This window comes from Muntiacus reevesi, chromosome 9 (genome assembly GCF_963930625.1).
Source record: "Muntiacus reevesi chromosome 9, mMunRee1.1, whole genome shotgun sequence".
In the NCBI taxonomy this organism is placed as follows: Eukaryota; Metazoa; Chordata; class Mammalia; order Artiodactyla; family Cervidae; genus Muntiacus; species Muntiacus reevesi.
The window spans coordinates 14,997,762-15,013,431 of NC_089257.1; the positions used below are offsets into that span (position 1 = coordinate 14,997,762).

The following is a 15,670-nucleotide window of genomic DNA, read 5'->3' on the forward strand; positions in this document are numbered from 1 at the left end:
TTCAGTCTTTGGTCAGGAAACTAAGATCCCACATAGCTCCAGTGCAGCCAGAAAAAAAAGGAAAGAAATTTATTGGCTCAAACAACAAAAATGGCCCGTGGTTAATCTGTTGGAGGCAAACAAAGGCCTCAGGACTCCCACGGGCCGTATCCCTGGGGCCCACCTCTGCCTGGTTTCCCTCAGACAGGCTCATTCCACTCGGCAAGGAGGTGATAGATAGCAGCTTCACTCACTTGGTCGTAGAACTTGTAATATCAGAGTAAAGATCTCTTAGGGAAGTTCCATCTGTAAACCGTTCCATTTGGTATGTGTCAGGGATGGAGTGCTCTACATCCCATCTCGGGGATGGCCACATCTGAGTCAGCCTCACTGAATCCATGAACAGCCAGCCCTCCGTATCTGCAGACTCCAGGGTCTAAGGGTTACGGGGTGTGCGTCATCACAGGAGGGCTCACCAGGCACAGACACACACTGCAAACCAGGAGCCTGGGGTGGGGGTGGGGGGGGGTGTTCGGCCAGAGAGGGGAAGGAAGCGGCTGTGTGTGTGTGTGTGTAAACCAGGAGCCTGTGTGTGTGTGCGTGTGCGTGTGCGTGTGTGTGTGTGTGTTCGGCCACAGAGGGAAAGGAAGCGGCACAGTCCGCCAGGGACGTGGGCTGTGAAAACCAGGAGCTTGGGGATGGGGGTGGGGTGTGTGTGTGTGTGTGTGTGTGTGTGGTTACCTCAGTCACCCATCAACTCCATAATATCACCGTTATTCAAGTGAGAAAAATGGAAACGCAGAGATACACAGAATTTGCTAGGAAGGGACAGAGCTAGAATTCAGATCTGGGTACGCTTGACTCCGAATCCTGTGTGCTTTCCACGCAGCAGAATGCCGGCCTGGAGGAGCCTCTAGGCGAGACTGACAGGTGAGCACTCGGAAGCCACGAGCCCTCCGGAGCCCCCTTCCGCCCGCCCAGCCGCAGGCCTGCACAGCTACCTGCTCGGCCACTCTTGCCGAGCGTCAGCAACCAGTGCCTCTCCCAGTGGGAGGGCGCTCCTACCAGAGCGGCTGGACCAGCCCTTTCTGACCGTGGGAGAGAACCACCGGGCGCTGCCAGTGGCGCAGGATCCACGGGACAGGTGAAGGAAGCAGGAGGGGCGTGTCAGCCGTGGAATGAGTGGGTGAGACAATAAATAAAAAATAATACCAAAAAGGGAGAGAAAACTTAGGATCTCACGTTCAGAGATTTAAATGGAATGTGGCACCAGAGAGAGAGGAGGCTCTGCAATAGAAAATGAGGACAGCCCATCTTCCCTAATGGTGCAGATGATAAAGAATCTGCTGGCAATGCAGGAGATCCAGGTTCAGTCCCTGCGGTGGGGAAGATCCTCTGGGTTGAGGAAGATCCCCTGGAGAAGGGCATGGCCACCCACTCCAGTATTCTTGCCTGGAGAATCCCATGGACAGAGGAGCCTGGCAGGCTGCAGTCCATGGAATCGAAAAGAGTTGGACACAACTGAATGACTAACACTTTGATCTGCAGAGAATCCTTGGACAGGAAAAGGAGGAAACCCAAAGAAACCAGCAGAGCTGTGCAGAGAGCTCCCTGACAGGCTCACAAACCCAAAGGCAGGTGTAAGAGGAGGAAGGTTGAAGTCCTTGACAAGCTGAGACTTGAAAGAGTGCAGACAGTAAAAGACATTCTTGGTTACATTCAGAGAAAGAGGAATAAAGAGAGGATGGGGATGAAGATGTCAGGTTAGCAGGAAAGCAGAATACTCAGCCCCGATTTTCTTCACTCTTCATCGAAGAAAAGCATTTCTAAACTGGAGTGAGGCGAGAAAATGTGGGATAGAGGAAACAAACTCCAGAGAAAAGACAGTAAGTACGTCAAGGCTGTATATTGTCACCCTGCTTATTTAACTTATATGCAGAGTACATCATGAGACACGCTGGGCTGGAAGAAGCACAGGCTGGAATCAAGATTGCCGGGAGAAATAGCAATAACCTCAGATGTGCAGATGACACCACCCTTATGGCAGAAAGTGAAGAGGAACTAAAATCCCTCTTGATGAAAGTGAAAGAGGAGAGTGAAAAAGTTGGCTTAAAGCTTAACATTCAGAAAAACTGAGATCATGGTATCTGGTCCCATCACCTCATGGGAAATAGATGGGGAGACAGTGGAAACAGTGTCAGACTTTATTTTTGGGGGCTCCAAAATCACTGCAGATGGTGACTGCAGCCATGAAATTAAAAGACGCTTAACTCCTTGGAAGGAAAGTTATGACCAACCTAGATAGCACATTAAAAAGCAGAGACATTACTTTGCCAGCAAAGGTCCGTCTGGTCAAGGCTATGGTTTTTCCAGTGGTCATGTATGGATGTGAGAGTTGGACTGTGAAGAAAGCTGAGTGCCGAAAAATTGATGCTTTTGAACTGTGGTGTTGGAGAAGACTTGAGAATCCCTTGGACTGCAAGGAGATCCAACCACTCCATCGTAAAGAAGATCAGTCCTGGGTGTTCATTGGAAGGACTGATGCTGAAGCTGAAACTCCAATACTTTGGCCACCTCATGCGAAGAGTTGACTCATTGGAAAAGACCCTGATGCTGGGAGGGATTGGGGGCAGGAGGAGAAGGGAACGACAGAAGATGAGGTAGCTGGATGGCATCACCAACTCGATGGGCATGGATTTGAGTAAACTCCGGGAGTTTGTGATGGACAGGGAGGCCTGGTGTGCTGCGATTCATGGGGTCGAAAAGAGTCGGACACGACTGAGCAACTGAACTGAACTGACTGAAACCTAAGCACCCATTTAAAATAAAGTTGCAAGACTTTCCTGGTGGTCCAGTGGCTTGGACTTGGCACTCCCAACACAGGGGGCACAGGTTCAGTTCCCTGTTCATGGAACTAAGATCCCACATGCTGTGTGGTGCAGCCAAAAGAAAATGAGTTGCAAATTCCAAGGTGTTACACCTTTGCAGAGAAGATCCTGGAGCCCTTGCCAACATACGTGAGAAAGCCGTGCAGAAAGGAAAGGGCCCCCAGTGCCCAAAGGCTGTGAGTGTCCTGGTGTTACAGAAGAGAAAAGGGTAGATCCTGGAAACTATAGGTGAAACACTTCAGGTGAATCCCTAAACTTATTCTAGAGTATAATGAACTGGACTTACATAATTAAACTGGGTTTGAGAACACCTAGAAAAAGAAAGTGAAGAGCAACTAAAGAGCCTCTTGTTGAAGATGAAAAAGGAGAGTGAAAAAGCTGGCTGAAAACTCACCATTCAAAAAAGAGATCATGGCATCCAGTCCCATCACTTATGACAAATAAATGGGGAAAAAATGGAAACAGTGACCGACTTTATTTCCTTGGGCTCCAAAATCACTGCAGACGGTGACTGCAGCCATGAAATTTAAAGATGCTCCTTGGAAGAAAACCTATGACAAACCTAGACATATATTAAAAAGCAGAGACATCACTTTGCTGACAAAGGTGGTTATAATCAAAGGTATGGTTTTTCCAGTAGTCATGTATAGATGTGAGAGTTGAACCATAAAGAAAACTGAGCACCAGAGAATTGAATTGTGGGTTGTGGTTCTGTAGAAGGCTCTCGAGAGTCCCTTGGACAGCAAGATTAAACTAGTCAATCCTAAAAGAAATCAACCCTGAATATTCATTGGAAGGATTGATGCTGAAGTTGAAGCTCCAATACTTTGGCCTCCTGATGTGAAGAGATGACTCATTGGAAAAGACCCTGATGCTGGGAAAGACTGAAGGCAAAAGGAGAAGAGGGTGGCAGAGGATGAGGTGGTTGGATAGCATCACTGACTCAATGGACATGAATTTGAGCAAACTCTGGGAGATAGTAGAGGACAAAGAAGCCTGACTTGCTTTAGTCCATGGGGTGACAAAGAGTCGGACACAACTTAGTGACTGAACAACAAGAAATGAAAAGAATTGGTACCGTCACTAAAAACAAGGTAATACCAACAGGAATCCAGTTTGTTGTAATTCATTTGGAAAGCCGCTAGGAACATTCCCTTGGACATCAGATGTCTTTCAGTTGAGGAGACAACCAGGAAAACTGACAGCTCCTAGATTGCCCAGTCTGGTGGACTTCTAGACCATTTAACCAGTGTGCCACTCCCCTCAACTTGGTTATTCAACTGATGTAAATCCGAGAAGCCTTAAATTTCATGCTTCTAGATTCTGCATTTGGTCAGCTCAGTGGTTAATTGTGTCTGTCACACTGGAAATGCAGATGGCACCACTATTGGGAGGAAAAGCTAATATTTGGATGTCAGAATCAAGACCCTAAAATATCTTGAAACAATGGGCTGAAACTAACAGGGTGAATTTGAAAAAAGTGGAAAGACATGCGTTTATATGTAGTTTTAAAAAATCAGCTGCGCTAGCACAGGATGAAGGCAGTTTGGCTTGACGGTGCATATGAAAAAGGCTGAGGCCTTTCAGCTGACCTCAGGTTGAATAGGAGCCAGCAGGAGCCCAGCAGCTGCTTAAAAAGATAGTGGTTCTCCCTGCCTTTTTAAATTTCAGGTACAAAAGGGTGAAACAGTTAAAAATATGTCTTTCTCCTATAACCATTCCTCTTGCCTGGAGGCAACTGCTATTGGTTTCTAGAAGATTCTCTCAGAGGTATTCTATGCACAAAAAAAGCAAATGCATACTTAAAAAAAAATAGAAATGGTAGCATACTGTACAGTTTATTTCCTTAAAAAATATTTATTTCATAATTCATAAACCTGCTCGATTCATTACTCAAAGATATAGACCCAATGTATACTCAGAAATGGTCATAAGGATCTCTCTCGCCTAATAAATTATTACTTTAAATCGGGCCCAGGATGTAGAGTTGGCGGTGCGGAGCTGGGTGGGGTAGAGAGTAGGGGCCGGTAGTCAGGGGTGGCGGGAGAAGGAGGAGGCGGCGGCGGTGAATCTTTTATAAATGGCGCCGACAGGACCCGAAGCCTAAATCCCAGGAGGGTGAGAGAGTGCTGTGCTGTCATGGGCCTCTTCCGAATGAAGCAAAGTGTGTATCCTTGCCATAAAGGATAAGCAGGTCAAATACTTCATCCGTTACAGTGGTTGGAATAAAAATCGGGATGAATGGGTTCCAGAAAGCAGAGTACTCAAGTATGTGGATACCAATTTACAAAAACGGAGAGAACTTCAAAAAGCAATCAGGAGCGGTATGCAGAGGGGAAGATGCGAGGGGCTGCCCCTGGAAAGAAGACTGCTGGGCTACAGCAAAACAATACTGAAGTGAAAACAAAAAAGAAGAAGCAAAAGACACCTGGAAATGGAGATGGTGGCGGCACTAGTGAAGCACCTCAGCCTCCTCGAAAGAAGAGGGCTCAAGTAGATCCTACTGTTGAAAATGAGGAAACATTTATGAGCAGAGTTGACGTTAAAGTCAAGATTCCTGAAGAACTGAAGCCATGGCTTGTTGATGACTGGGACTTAATTACCCGGCAAAAACAGCTCTTCTCTCTTCCCGCCAAGAAGAACGTGGATTCCATCCTAGAGGATTATGCACATTACAAGAAATCACGAGGAAACATAATAAGGAGTATGCAGTCAATGAGGTTGTGGCTGGGATAAAGGAGTACTTCAATGTGATGTTGGGCACTCAACTGCTCTACAAATGTGAGAGGCCGCAGGACGCTGAGATCCTTGCAGACCACCCTGAGACACCCATGTCCCAGGTGTACGGGGCACCGCATCTCCTGAGACTTCGTATGAATTGGAGCCATGTTGGCCTCACCTCTGGATGAGGAGAGCCTTGCTTTATTACTGAATTATCTTCACGGTTTCGTAAAATACCTGGCAGAGAACTCTGCAACTTTGTTTAGTGCCAGTGATTATGAAGTGGCTCCCCCTGAGTACCATCGGAAAGCCGTGTGAGGCGCGTGCACCCACCCACGTTTGATCTCTGTAAACACCTTTTTGCTTCTTAGTCCTTCTCTTGTACAAACAATGTACTTTGGAAATGTTCATGTATAATAAAATTGATGTTTGTTTTCTGTTTGATTTTAAACAGAGAAAAGGAGTTACAGCTCCTTTTCTTTCCTTTTTTTCATTTCAAAGTTACTACTAGTGTATTCAGTGATGGACAACAGAGAGACATATTGTAGAGTGTTTTATTGCTTCGTTGACAAAGCTGCATTTGAACGCTGGTGGTTTCTATTCCTTTGACACTACGCACTTTTATAATATGTGTTAATGTTATATGACAGAATGCTCTGATTCCTGGTGCCAAAGGTTCAATTCAGTGTATATAACGAACACTCATCCATTTGTGCTCCCCCCTTTTTTTTATGGTGCTTAAAGTAAAGAGCCCATCCTTTGCGAGTCATCCATCCATGTTGTTCCTTAGGCATTTTATCTTTGCTCAGATTGTTGAAGAACGGTGGCTTGTTTAATGGTTTTTGTATTTGTGTCTAATGCACGTTTTAACATGATAGACGCAATGCATTGTGTAGCTACAGTTTTCTGGAAAAGTTAATCTTTTAGAAATTGTTTTTCAGATCTTCAATAAATTTTTTCTTTACATTTCAAAAATAAAAAAATTTTTAAAAATAAACTATTACTTTATACATTAGAACTACAAAAAGTTATAATAATTCACAGTATAGCTATAACACTTCCAGCATGGTGACCTGAACTTAAAGCAATTCTCAAGTAAGTCTTGAATACAAAATGCATAACATTTAACATTTTCCAATATATTGCAATGGATTGGTCCTAAACTCTTCTTGTTTAAGTGGAAACTCAGGGGAACTCTTTCAGGAAAGCGTCAGTGGAAAAATGGAATTCTGGATTAAAAAAAATAAATTTTTAGGAAATTTGAGTCAGAGGAGAAAAGAGGTCATCTTTTGGGAAAGCAAAAGAGGTAAAATTATTTCCTTCCATGAAACTGTCTTCTCTCCATTTACAACAAGGTATGACTTTGAGGGCCAAGTACAGCTGGAGCAGACTTATGGAAAAAAAAGCCTGATGAGTAGTCTGGTCTGTACTGGAGTTCAGATTTTACACGACAGCAACAAAATAAAATGTTCAAACAATACACATGAGGATTTTAGAGTAAAAGACTTAACCAGCATTCATTCAACAAATATTTAATGTGGAAGTCATATTTTAGAGTGTATAGATGAAAGATACGTTAGAAATGATAAATGCCACGAATAAACAGAAAATAACAAGTGGTTTGCTGTTTTGTTTTTTTAGGGGTGATGGGATTAGGACTGGGTTATAGACAAGTTGTTAGGAAATATCATCTCATTTGGTGATACTCAAGCTAAGACATAAAGGAGATGAAAGACTCTCATGTAGAAAGCCAAAAATAAAAAGACAGCGAAGAGTTGAATAATAATGTTTTAGACTGGGGAGTGAATGTGAGGGAGAAAAGAAAAGGTACATGTAGAATGAAGCTGCTATAATCCATGATTTGTGGAGGGGCTGCATAAAGCATCTTTGAAAGACTTCAAATGACCACAGCTTGACCGGACTTTATTTCAGCTACATACCAATCGCCTCAAAACAAATGTACACCTTGTTTTTTCCACTTAATAGTAAATCTTAGAGATTGTTTCATATCAGTATGCAAAATAACTCCTCATTCCTCTATAAACAGTTATTAGTATTCTATGTCTCAGAAATTATTGGATGGGTTCTCTATTGTTATTGCAAACAATGCTGCTCTGAATAACATGTCATTTCAGATGTGGGTATATATCAGAATAACGGCTTTTCAGGAAATAGAATCAAAGAGTTGAAGGTCATGCATATTTTAAAATTTGTTAGATAATGTCCAGTTATCCAGTGGTACCGGTTGACCATCCCACTAAAAGGGTATGAATGTTTCTTCACCTCCTCACCAACAGAATATGTTATAAACCTATTGATCTTAGATAACCTGAAAGGTAAAAAAAGGATGGCATCTTATTCTGAGTTACTTGTATTTTCTTTTTTAACTGCTATACCCTTTACCCACTTTCCTACTGAGTTGTCTTTTCTTAGAGCTTTTATATATTAAAGAAATTTGCTCTCTGTGCTATGAATTACAAATATATTTTCCAGTTTGTAGTTTGTCTTGACTTTGCTTCTGGCAGTTTGCAGTGTTAATATGTTTTCCTTTTAAGCTATAGTAAAAGCTTATATATATTTTTTAATGAATTCTGGATTTTATTGTCATACTTCAGACTTCACTCTGAAATTTTTTTAATATGACTTGATTTTTTTTTGGTACATTTTTTGTTTCATTCTTACATTTAAATATGTGATTCATTTGGAATTTGTTTTGGTATCAGGTATGATGTATTGGAATATCTCCTGGAGAAGGAAATGGCAATCCAGTATTCTTGCCTGGGAAATCCCATGGACAGAGGAGCCTGGTGGGCTACAGTCTGTGGGGTCTCAAAAGAGTTGGACATGACTGAGCATGCTCACATATATGCATATATGATGTATGGATCCAACTTAAAACTTTCTAGATGGCTGCCTAGTCATTGCCATACAGTTTATTAAATCATGTGTGTTCTCTAAACTCCCTCTTTTATAATATTCCAATTCCAATATGTATTTGGATACATTTGAAAGAAATTAAAATTTTTATTGATATTTTAAATTACTTTTCAAGTGAAAGGACTAGATATTCATTGTAGAAAATTTGGGAAATAGAAAACATTTTACAGAGTAAAATATCCCTAAATCCACCATAAATAACTAAATATTTTGGTGTTCATCTAGTCAATTCCTGCATAGTTATATTCTCTACCTAATTAATGAACTATGTAAGTACCTACCCCACTCCCCCAATTTTCCAGCCCCCAAAGGTAGTGTGATCTAAGTGCCCAAAGTGGAACCAGTCATCGTCTGACGCAGGCTGAACTCTCTTCCCTTCCTGTCCTCCCAGATGCCAGCGAAAGCGGTGGAGTCAACGCTTTTGACGCTTTTCACTCCTCCCGTTTCTTTACTTGCCCTCACCTTCTAGTCACCAGGTCCTCCGTGTTTTCCCTCCAGAGACTCACATGCCCTAAATTAGGGAATCATTTCAGTGTACCTCCACAGAAACCAAGACCCAGGGAGAGGAAGTAACTTGTAAAAGTTGGAGTGGTTTTAACCTCACGAAACAGAGAACTCAACTCAGAACGCTCCACCACCTTCCATGGTGAGAGGGCCCTCGGTGGGGTGTGGGTCACCTGTGCCTCTCGTCCCCTCTGCCAGCGTGGGCAAGAAGGACGGGAAGCAACAGCTCAGATAAGGAGCCTGGGTTCGCAGAGAAATGCAGTCACTGTCCTGCCTCTTCAGTCCGACTGTGACACGTTCTAGTTCCCCCAGCGTTCCAGCTATCTGAGGCTGTGCAGTAACTCCCGAGTTCCCGGTTTAGAACGGCCAGTTCTGTCCCCAGTGGGTCTGGAAGCGCACTGGGTCAGCCAGGGGGCTCCCACTTGGAGTCCTTCCGCAGCTGCCATCAGACAGTGACTGGGCCCCGAGTCATCTTGAAGGCTTCCGCACTCGTACTGCAAAGAGTGGATGCTGGAACCTCAGCTGGGGTCAGGGCCGGCTTCACGGGATGCTTTATACAGCTACACAGAGTCCCACACGTAGCCTCTATGCTTGGTGTAAGGCTGTTATCACCACCTAAATTCTTTATTTTTGAACAAAAAGCCCGTCTTTCCATTTTGTGCTGGACCCTGCAAATTAGGTAACTGGGCCTGCCTCGGGTTGTTGGCCACAACATCCACGCACAGCTTTTCCATGCGGCCTGGGCTTTCTCACATCATGACGGCTGGATTCCAAGCGTGAATTTCAAGAGGGAGAGCACCAGACAGAAGCAGCATCACATTTTACGGGTGAACCCAAGTCCTCCTCTTAGAGGGTAGTGGCGTGGTCCCAGTGTAAGAAGAACAGGGTGGGATGGGAGATGCCATCACAGCATCTTTGGAAAATGGAATTTGCCACATCTAGTCAGGAGCAGGCCTCGACCTCCCCATCTGCAGGAGGAACCTAGGGATCTGCTTCTGGGAAAAGGGCCAACAGAGAGTTAAGAACTTGCTCCTCACAGCCACTCCCAACTCCCCCATGCCCGGCTGTTTACCAAGTGCTCAGAGGGGTTGGAGCCAGAGGCAGTGGGGCTAGCAACCCGCCCGCCCAGGAGCTCTGAATGTTTGCTCCCCCGGAAGGCTGAAATCTCCCAGGGAGGCAGGGACTCAGCGCCCTGACATCTGTTTCTCCTGCCAGCTTCTCTGCTTGGCTAATGATCCTTCCCCTTTCGTTTCTCCCTGGGGCTTGTTGTTGTCTTTCTCATTAGCTTCCCCTCAACTCCCAGCAAGGTCCCTCGACTCTGAGCTCTGCTAATTCCCCTGTAATCCACCGGCAAACCAAGAAGCTAATTAAATTGTGAGCCCGGGTGCATGTGTGCCCTCTGTCTCTGCAGTTCTTCTCAGTCTCTCTTCCATCTGTTTCTTCCCTTCTTCTTTCTTACTAACCTTGCATGGTTCAGATTGGACACTTGGGGTAGATTCTTTTAGATCTCCCTGCCTCTTCTGTCTCTTGCCTTTCACTCTGTGGCTGGAATAATCTTAAAATGCTGCTCTGGGCACTCTCCCTCCTGCTGCAGCTTAAACCGAGCTCCTTAGCTTAGCATTTAAGCCCCACACACCTCATCTGCCCTGGTGTCTCCTTCACAAACCCCTCTTCAACCACACTGGCACATCTATGCTATCTCCATACCTTTGTTCAAACTTTTAACTTAGACTGGATCCCACTCCCTTACTCCTCTATCAGCACTGTGTAAAATCCTCACCATCATTTAGAAATAACTTCTGTGACATCACCCTGATTCCCCCAGGTGGAGTTTCTGCACCTCTCTCCTGGTACTGATCTCTTTTTACCTATTGTGGTTCTTTATATCCAAATCCCGCCCCTCTCCCTAAATGATCAGCTCCTTGAGAGCAGGATCTCAGCTCCCTCCTGAGTACCCTATTTAATTAACACTTTCAGAAAATTTCATTGTTGTCTCCTGACCCAATGTGGCAACTGGAGCTCCAGCTTTCACGCATACATTCCAGGAAAAGGGAAGCTGCTGCTGCTAAGTCGCTTCAGTCGTGTCCGACCTTGTGCGACCCCACAGACGGCAGGCCCCGCCATCCCTGGGATTCTCCAGGCAAGGACACGAGTGGGTTGCCATTTCCTTCTCCAGTGGATGAAAGGGAAAAGTGAGAGTGAAGTCGCTCAGTCGCGTCCGACTCTTGGCAACCCCATGGACCACAGCCACCAGGCTCCTCCCTCCATGGGATTTTCCAGGCAAGAGCGCTGGAGTGGGGTGCCATTGCCTTCTCTGGGAAAAGGGATGAGGCAGGGCAAAAAGAGCGGGCCTCATCAGTCCCTTTAAACCACTTTCTCCTAATAATTTTTATTATTATTTTTTTGGCCAAGCCATAAGGCATGGGGGATCTTAGTCCCCCCACTGGGTATCGAATCCACACCTGACCAGGAATGAAACCCATCCCCTGCAATGGAAGTTCACAGTCTTAACCACTGGACCACAAGGGAAGTCCTTCCTAATAATTTCTGCTTACATCTCACTGACAAGGCCTAGGTGCAGGAGGCACTGGGTACATTGCCTCCCTTCAAACTCAAGGGCTCATTCCTCATTTTACAGATGAAAAAATAAGGCCCCGAGAGGATCAAAGAATTAGGGAGGCTGCAGAGGGTAGTGGTCAAGGACTGGGTTTTGGAGATAGATCGACCTGACTTCGAATCCTCTCTGTGCACTAACTTCTTTACTCTTCCTTTGTGAAACTGGGCTAGTGACATCTACTTCAGAGGATGTGAAGTAAGTAAATAAGGGGACTACCCTGGCGATCCAGTGGTTAAGACTCCATGCTTCCATTGCAGGGGATGGGTTTCATTCCTGGTTGGGAAACTAAGGTCCCACATCAGTCACAGCACGGCCATAGATAAATAGGAATTAAATAAGACAGTGGGTGGAGTGAAAAAGCACTTAACACGGTTTTGGTTCATTGTCTCAGTTTGAGATCCCCCAAAAGTTGACCCTGAGAGATCTGGATACAAGTACTTATTTAGGAGGTGATCCCAAAGCAGGGTGAGCAGGTGGGGAAGTGAGATAAGAGGAAAACAAAAGAGAAAAAAGAAAAAAAGCAAGCAAAGCCTACAGGGATAAGCAAGTTTTCCCCATGGACAACTTCGGTCCATCCTGCTGGAGTCTGAGACTGGAACACGCCTGGGAACTGAGGATTGTCCCACTTTCGGGGGACTGAAAGCTAGAGGATTTGTCCACTAACTCTGGACCCTCCTTGTTGAGGGTTACCCTGGAGGGTGTTAATTTTCCACTTGTAGCCTGCCCCACCCTCGCTTCCATAGCTGGGAACTCCTCAGGAGAGACACAGAGCAAGCTCAGGAGCTGCCAGCAGGTGACCCCCACGTAGACCTGGGGGCTTGAGAAGGGGCACTGGTAGCATGTGCAACACCCAGTGAAAGGAACTTGCTATGAATGTTATTGCTGTGTTGGAGCAGGCAGGAACTACAACCAAGCCCTGGGGCTGTTTTCTCTGAATCCTACTGCCCCCTAACTTCCATTCCAGGGCACCCCCACCCCCTAGATGCCCGCTAGTACGTGGCATCCTCCTCCATATCTCCTTGCCAGTGGCCTCCACCTTGTCCCATCCCTTGAACCCTCCTGTCATCTGCCACAGCCACCTGTCTCCACCCCCACCCCCCGACTCCTCTGGTGAGATGTTTTGTGGACCCAGGGAGTGTCAAATGGCTTTCAGCCTGAGACAGAGCCCCACTGGGCTTAGCTGTTCTGCCTCTAGAGTCCTGCCTTCTTCCCAGCCCTCCCATCATCGGAATCACACCTTCAAAACACACCTTCATGATGTCAACCCCAACCTCCTGGTTCAGAAGAGGTACTGATGCCCTAGGAAGGGTCGTGGCTGCCACAGATGGGCTTCAGGTCTTCCCCAGCCCTCCTAAGCCTCTCCCCACACCCCTCCTAGACCTTTACAGGCTGGTGAGGAGACAAAGGATAGAAGGGCTAGACAGATGCTTCATTCTGTGTTCCCCCAAATACCCCATGCCCAGCCCAAAATGCCTCCATCCATTCCTTTCTGTTCAGATACATATCCATTCACTTCATCTTTACCTCAACACCTGGAGAATATTAATGAATTCATCATCACTGTCAACACCTTCGTGAGGACTAACACATGTTAGATTAACTGGGGTGTAGGTTCTGACAGTTGCAGGAGGAGAGCTCCAGAGCACAGGGGGGCGACAAAGAGTCTGGGGCAGAGCCAAGACTAGAACTTGGGCCTTCTGAGTCCTAGGGCTCCTGTTTCTGTTCTGGGAGTGGGGCTCTTCACCACCATCCATCCCGCCAGCCTCTACCCAGTGGCTGGCAGGTCACGCCCAGCACAGCCTTGAGGAGAGGACTGTAACCTCCCGGAGGTGGGCTCAGAGGCCAGGGCGAAGCCGTGGAAGGGCCCCGGCGAGTGCCAGCAGCTGCGCCCAGCCCCGGGGTCCTGCCCACCCACCGGGGCCCAGCTAGGCGGGGTGTCAGTGTCCCTCTGCACACAGGCCCCTTGAGGCCTCCCATCGCCTTTCTCAAGCCCCTCCCTCCTTGCAGATGCTGTGAAAGCAGCCTTTCCCCCACAAGGCAATTCTGCAAGGACCCTCCTTCCTCGCCCCCTCCCCGGGAGCCCCCCCCCACCCTTGCTGACCCTCTGATGCCTGGGGGTTTGGTCTTCCTCCTGCCTTCCTAACCAACCACGGGCCTTTTCCGATTTGGAGCTGAGGAAGAAAGCGCGGGCACTGTAAGCCCTCCTTTCCTGGCCGCACTGACCCATTTATCCTTCTCTTCCCGCAGACCTCCCCCCGCCTCCCCGAGCCTGGACGTCTGTCCCCACCGAACTCTCCCCTTCCGCTGCCCTTGCAGCCCCGAGGCTAGTCCAGTCTCCGCGCCCCGCTCCAGCCCCCTCTCCTCCAGGGAGGAGGCTGGTCTCTAGACTGCCCCGAGCCACCCCGGGGCTGGGGGCGAGGGTGGGGTGTCGGCCTCGGCCTCAGTTTCCCCATCTGCTAACTTGGATTCCTGCTGCCTGCTCTGCACACGCAGAGGCTGAAGCCCGAGGGCGGTCACGGAGGAGGGCGAGGCCGGCGCTCGCGCGACCCGCGCGGGGGGTCCGTGCGGTGCCCCTGGGCCCCGGCGCTCGGCGCGCGGTCCTCGGCGCGCCCCTCCCTCTCTCCCCCTGCCCGCCTCTCCCCGCCTCTCCCCGCGCGGGCCCGGCGGCTCGCTCTCCAGCAGTCCTCTTTCCCTCGCCGCCCCGCGCCCACCCCGGGGTCCCCGCGCCCCGCCCGCCCCCGGCGCCGCCGCCCCCGCCAGGCCCGGCCCCGCCGCAGCGCGGGCGGTCAGTGCGCAGCCCGGCGCCCGCCCGCAGCCCGATCGCGGGCTCGGAGCGAACCCGACCGACCGCCGCCACCAGCCAGGTGAGGGCTGCTCTGGGGCGCGGGAAGCCAGGCTTTCTCCTTGGGAAGCGGGGGCCGGGAATTGAGTCCTTTCCCCCCCCCCCCTTCTCCCTAAAAGGAGGATCTGGGAGCTTCTTTCATGAAAGAGGCTCAAGGGCTTTTCATCCGAAAGGATGGATGAAGGGAGGTCTGGGGGGGAGAGGGTCTAAGGTACCATTTTCTGAGGGTTTTTTGGTTTTTTTTTTTAATGAGAAAGGATTAATTGGCTTCTTCCGTGAAAGGGGGACTCATCTTCTTGGGAGCCCGGGGGGCTTTCAAGGTAGGTGGAGAGGGCGCTTTGAGCAGAGCTTGAGGGAGGGGGTGTCTGGGGAACGGGGTTCGGTGGGAGGGGTCTCTGGAACCCCCGTAGCCTGGCATGGCTGCACCTCCACGGTCGGTTCCGGGGCTCTGTCCAGCGCACCGTGTCCTAGTTTTTTTTCTCTTTGAAGATGATTGTTTTGAGCCTCACCTGCACGAAGCCAGAACAGCCATTTCCTTCCCTGGAGCTGTGACGCCCACCTGACAGCCTCTCACCTCTGACCTGCTCCGGCAGGGGGCTGAGCGGAGGATGGGGACCTAGGGGTCTGAGAAATGGGCAGTGGGCAGAAAGGAGGCCGGGTACCGAACACACCGGAGGACCGGCCGGCGCTGGCAGGGTGCCCCAGGCGCAGCAGGGAGACTACCGAGGGTCCAGTGGGCGGCTGCTCCCGGGGCAAGACCCGCTAGGAGAGCCGCAGGGTCCGGGAGAGCCGTGATGCTCCCATATTCCCAGGAGGCAAAAACGTTAGTTTTTTGGGTTGGTTTATGCTTTCTTCCCCCTTACCCCTAGATCCCAAGACTCATTCCACTTCTTTCCCCTCCTATTTTTGCAAAAAGGGAAACTGAGGCAGATAACAGGCTGGCTGGACATGTCTATGTTTAGAAGGAAAGGGTGGAGAGGAAAGGACGCTGAATATGGAGCCAAAAGCTCCGTCCAAGGCTTGCGTCAGGGCTCCATGGGTGGCCTTGGGCCAAAAACACTTGCGCTGGGTGGGCCTCAGCTTTCTCCCCTGTAAAACGGGAGAGGGCCCAGCCGTCTTGCAGGTTAGCTGTGACACCAGACAGGCCCGAAGCACCCTGTGAAAGGGGCCGCGATGAGTACT

General features: G+C 48.5%; 1 pseudogene; it reads left to right on the forward strand.

The window, feature by feature from the left end:
* The first annotated feature begins 710 nt into the window (after positions 1-710).
* On the forward strand, positions 711-8,562 carry LOC136174706 (mortality factor 4-like protein 1 pseudogene; annotated as a pseudogene).
* The last annotated feature ends 7,108 nt before the right edge of the window (positions 8,563-15,670 follow it).